The following is a 6,000-nucleotide window of genomic DNA, read 5'->3' on the forward strand; positions in this document are numbered from 1 at the left end:
GGTTTGGGGCGGAGCTAGTTGCAAAGCTTGTAGCTGGCTCATCATTGCTCCCTGCAGGCCTCCCAGGTATCTGCAGGGTGAGTAGTTAAGCTAACATTCGTAATTTCTTGGTTTGGGGTTGTGAGAGATTTGCCCAGCCCAGGGAAATGACAGAGTGAGAATAAAGTAAAGGAACCCCGTGAAACATGATGAAGTCCATCGACATCCTACTGTCATGTCTGGTATCCTGTGAGGGAACTCCGATCATGTCATTCTCTTCATCGAAAACCTTCTAGGACACTCTACCTCCTATCCAAGAGAATACAAACCTCTCAGCCTTGTATTTAAGCTTCTCCACAAAAATATGCCCAATGTAGCTTATCAGCCAAATCTAAATTGGATTAAGGTATCGCAATCCCATAAAATTTTAAAAACAATATTAAGTCATGTAATAATAAATTAATGAAAATAAATTTTATGTAAGCCCCATGAAAGTAAGGATTTTTATCTGCTATAACAATGCACTTCCTCAATAAATACAAATAAATACATGTTTAGTGAATAATGTTAAAGTACAGTTTGAGGGAAAGCATATGAATATTAAGGGGTTTAGAAGATTAGTCAAGAGAAGGAAAGACAAATTACCCCAGCCTTGAAAGCCTCTGTCCCAGAGCAAAATGTGTTCACAGTTGTAGCCACGAAATCAGACCCCACAGGCTGGATCAGAAATAGCGCTGGTGGACAGTAGCTGTCCCCCGGACAAACCACAGTGGTTCTTCTGTGACCTCATTTGAGAGACATCAGGCCAGAAGAGACACATTCTCTGTGACTTTTTGACCAAAGGAGACCTCGCATGTGTTTTATTTTTGGAAAACAAAAGCAAAACTATAAAACACTTGGAAACCAATCCAGGTTGGAATGATGTCCATTAAAGCAGGTTGGACAAGTGCCAGTGCCACAGCACTGGAAGAATTTCCACTGGTCACTGCTTCTCCTGATCCAGTCTATGAGGTGTAAGGAGAGAAGGCTATGCAAAGGCCTCTGAGCTACTCCCACTGGCCTAGAAGCTGCTCGGGGGGTCCTGAGCAACAGTACAACCTTAACAAAGTTAAATAAAATAGTAGGAGGTGGGAAAATAAGGGAATTGACCAAGCATTGTGTGTTGGAGCTCTGTCAGGCATTTGCACTAACTTAAGAAAACTGTCTACCGCACACAGGTGTAGGGTTCATGTGTGTGGTAAAGAAAGCCAAATGACCTTTATCTGCCCCTTCCTTTAGACTTGTCTGTCCTGGTCCCACACTTTAGCCCAGCTTACCCAACTATGCCCCAAGCTAGCACCAATAAGAGGGGTCATAGCCAACATTTCAGAAACTCTTGCTAGGTCTTAGGGTACCCTCCCCCCCCCCGCCACATCTCAACCACAATTTGCAATTGTGCCTCAGAACGCCACATCTCTGTGTGCTTTGAAGAATCATATCGGTGCCTCCCATCTTGGCCCCAGCACCTTGCCCTCCTTGGGTGTGTTGTGGTACCTTCTTTCTCCTTTCAGGAATCCCTACCTGTTTTCTGTTCTCCCCAGAACAGGCTCTGATAAACACATATGTGGTAAGGTGTGAATGACTGATCCAGATGGAAGTGTCACTTCTACCAAGATGGAAATTTAAACCTGAGGTAAAACTAGAAACCAAAGATATGAACTTCTAAAGATAGAATTTTAGCAAACAGTCAGCTATTGAGAGAGAATTATGGGATCATATGACACAAATTAGGTGATTGATTTAAGAGTAGTGGTATAAAGCAATTTAATGATGTCAGGACAATATTTTATTTCTGTTTTAAGTACTTAGACTTTCTTCTACATGACGATTTCTTTAAAAAGCTCCTCAGATTTCTGTTGTATTTTATTTAAAAATGCAGATTCCTCAGCCCTTTTCCAGATCTACTGAACAGAGTATCCAGGTGTGGACCCCAGGGAATGTGCATTTTATTAACAAACTTCCCTAGCTGATTGCTCTGCTCAGGAACATAGAACCAGCTTTGCACGCTGTGCTGAGGAATAATCACACCTGCTTTACATAAGGTGGCCTGATTTCTGCTCAGCAATTTCAAAGCTCATATAATTCCTCTTTATTATGTTTTCTACCAAAGTCCCACTGGAATCATTTCTTGTTGCAAAAAGAATTCTAAAAAACCCCAAAAGGTATGAGTTTCTTCTATTTAAGTTCAAAATCAGACTTTCGGTAATTCGATTTATGGCTACATATTGCTTTATGAGAATTACCTCGATGCTGCCAGAAGAATGAACAGCAGGCTGCCGCCAAGTCCAATGCCTTACATGTTCCAGAAGCCCTTGCACACAGCTGATGTTCAAGAAACAATTTGGAGAGATTCAAACACGCTACAAAAATACACTAGAAAGGACTCAGGGAAGAGTTGAGTTGGAAGGAAGAGATGGGGAGGAAAGGGCCACAGATAATAACGCTGAGGAATGAGACAGATGGTGTGACCACTAACGTAAATGGAGGAAAATGAGAAGGAGGAACTGGTTTAGCGGGGAGAGATGAGTCCAATCTCCAGCATTTTAAGTTTGAGCGGTAGTGAGACCTCTAATAGGTAATGGTGTCGGAATGCTAGAGACAGAGCTTTGGGAATGAGACCTGATGCTGAGTCAATGAGAGAGAGTGAAGAGTTTCCAAGAAGAAAATATGGTATGAAAATGAAGGGGCTTGAGGATAGAAGTTGGACCTGAATTTCAGGCTAACAGAACAGAGAATGGAAGAAAGTCTCCATCCCTGTCTCATGCCCCAATCCTACAGACATGCCAGACTTTCAGATCTCTAGAATGAAATCCCGTGCACTTAAGTTCACCTATTTATCTGGGCCTCAGGGTGCTTTCGAGGTAGAGAATAATCAACAATGTAAGAGACAGAATCTTCGCTGTTGGAGAATATGTCCAATAATACAGAATGAGTAGTGGGGTAGTCATTTTGCTTATTTCATGTTCCATGGAGTCAGAAGCAGGTAGCCTGCCTAGTAAATTGCTTTTGTTCATTGGCATATCTTGTGAAATTAGTCTAATTGTATTGAATTTCCGGAGGGGCTTGGGCAAATCTGTTGGATTGAATAGTGAATAGGTTTAATACGGCATATGACATTATAGATATCCCGGATTACATAGGGCCTACATAGGGCTAGAGGCCAGAATACAAGGAACTTGGGAATACGCTGTATTTTAAGGTTCTATGTGGAAAGAGGCAGCCTCTCTGATACGTAATGCAACAGAGCCACCTGCTGGTGAACTGGTTTCACCCTTAGGCTGCAATGGGCTCTCAGGTCAGAAAGCTGAACTCAGAATTGGGGTGTGCAACGTGCCTGGGAGCCTCTTTTTATCAGTCTGGGCCCGGCAGAGCTGTGGATTCTAGATGTGTGTTAGGTTGTACTTCCTAAGATCCTTGTTTTAGCATGTTCCATAAAGAAGCCAAAGGTGGCCCCTGATATTGGCCCCTAGTTTGCTGATTTCTTTAGAACAGGCTGGGACCCACGAACTCAAAAGCCTATGGGCACCAAAACCAAATTTTCATATTTAGAACATATTCAGTGGGATGCCTGGGTGGCTCAGTCGGTTAAGCGTTTGACTCTTAATTTCGCTCAGGTCATGATCTCAGGGTCCTAAGTGTGAGCCCTGCATTGGACTCCGTGCTGGTGTGGAGCTTGCTTAAGATTCTCTCTCTTCCTCTGGCTCTGCCCCTCCCCCCACCCCCGCCTGTGTGTGTTCTCTTTCTCTCTCAAAACAAAACACAAAACATATTCAGTTGTTTTAAATACAGCTCAAATAAGCATATTTTAAAACTTATTTAGAACTGGCCTGCTTTGCATATGCCGAGAAACTGCGTCCAGCGTCTGCTAGCCACAGACAAGATAAACCTTGTAGCTGTTTAAGACCTCTACTCAGCTGCTGCCCTTTGGAGTTCCCAGGTCAGAAACTCCCAGGGGGCTGCTGAGCAGCCTCACCTAGACCTGTAAGTCCCCTCTCCCATCATCCTCTTCCCCAGGACTTCCCTTACCTTCCTACTGTTCTGGGAGGAAGCCCTGTGCTGTCATAGCATCCAATGACCCTATACTGTGTCGGACTCCCTTCCCCACTTCCCGCTTGCAAACCTGTCAATGTGTTGCCCGAATAAAGCTTGCTGTGTGTTACTCCCGCCTCATGGTCTCATCTGCTTCCTCGATCAGCCCCAGATCCCTCCGACTCACTATACTAGGCAAGATAGGCCTTGCCTCCAAAGGGAGAAAGAAATGAATTTCAAAAACTGAAAGAAATCAAGTTGTTTGTACGGTCGTGTACTATACATCCTCTGTGCCTCCTCTTTGATTGCTCTTGGACCCCTGCACAAGGCAACAGTGTTTCCCAGGTAGGGCTTGGAGGTACTGAGGCACCTAATTGTCCCTTCCCAAAGTGTCCTGGAGGGCTGGCCACAAAAGGGGTGAAAGCTCACAGTGTGTAGGTACTTTAAATATGCTATCCCTCCTCGGGGAAGAGTTGTTCCGGCAGTAGGCAAAATGGCTAATAGTCTTCCTCTGAGTCTGGTCAAGGACCCCTATGCTCTTGACCTTGATAACGGAATACAGCAATGGCGGAGCGACTTGGAGAGACATTGCAGCCAAGTTAGTCCTGAAAAAGGACGCAGAGGAACTGAGCCTAAAGCCCAGGGGCTCAGTATTGGAAGGTAATAAAAGTTGCTTGGTAATTCCTTCTCCCTCTGTATGGTTGAGTGTATGAAAATAGCATCTCCCCTCCTGTGGTTTGGTTAAGGATTAGACTATCACCCTCTCACCTGTGCCACGCACTAGCTCTGTTATCCTGGAAAACTATTTAGCCACTCTGGGCCTAAGTCTCCTTGTCTGTAAGATGGAGAGAGACAATAACAGGACCCCCCCCCCCAGGCCCCCTGTGGGTTTGTGTTGAGGATTAAAGGAGATCATAGTTAATTCTTTTCTAACAGAGGCAGTAAAACATAACCCATAACCGCTGCGAGTATGGACACTGGAGCCAGGTTAGCTGGATTTAATTTCCAGCTTACAGCTTACTTCTAGCTGTGTGACCTTCTCTACGTCTCAGCCGTAAAATGGGGATACTTACATTATCCATCACATAAGGTTGCTTTATTTAATGTGTTAACAAATAGAAAACATTAAAAGCACCTTATAAGAACCCATTTTTGTTATAAAATCAAGCTCTTAGAACAGCTTCTGATAAATAGTAAGAACTCAGTAAATGTTAACTACTTTACTGTCAGTCACGTAACTTCTCAGATCCATAAACTTTATATTAATATAATTATTCAGTAACAAAGAAAGGTCTGGTCTCTGTTTTCTTCCTTTTATTATAAAATTTTACTCCTAACTTAAACTCTTGCTTTGTTAAATTCAATCTAGAAGACGAACCAGCACCATGGGACTTGAAGGAATGATAAGTGCATGAATGGAAACAAAATGGCTCAAATCTTAAGTATAAAAAGGAGACTAGCTCCTCTTTCTGTCCACCGAAAATTAAATGGTTATAAACACCTTCTGCTACTTCCTTTGCGTCCCTCTCATACTTATTATGTAAGAACGTGCGTGCCGATCTGTGTTCCCAGCAGGCCTTGCTCAGATGGTACTTTTAAGTATCGGAAAACCAGGTTCTTCACAGACCTGGCTGGAGAAACAAAGCTGCCCTGGATACAGTTCTCCACCTCCTTGGAAGAGAAGAAGAGAAGTTGGGGGCTGCCATATCTGTCTTGTTGGATTTTTCCTTCTCAAGCTCAGAATTTGGAAGGGAGTGGGGAATGCGGGGAAGATCTTAAAATCATTGGCACAAACCCCAAAAGCAGAGGAAAGGAGCCGAGCCGGCAACGCTAAACCGTGTTTTGTTTTGTTTTAAATAATTTTTTGTTATGTTAAACCGTGTTTTGTGGCCAGGCTTGTTGAAATTGCTGGAGCCCGGGTGGCTGGCGGGGCGGACCTCAGACCCCGGGCTC

Source organism: Ursus maritimus, unplaced genomic scaffold (genome assembly GCF_017311325.1).
Source record: "Ursus maritimus isolate PB19 unplaced genomic scaffold, ASM1731132v1 scaffold_11, whole genome shotgun sequence".
Lineage (NCBI taxonomy): Eukaryota > Metazoa > Chordata > Mammalia > Carnivora > Ursidae > Ursus > Ursus maritimus.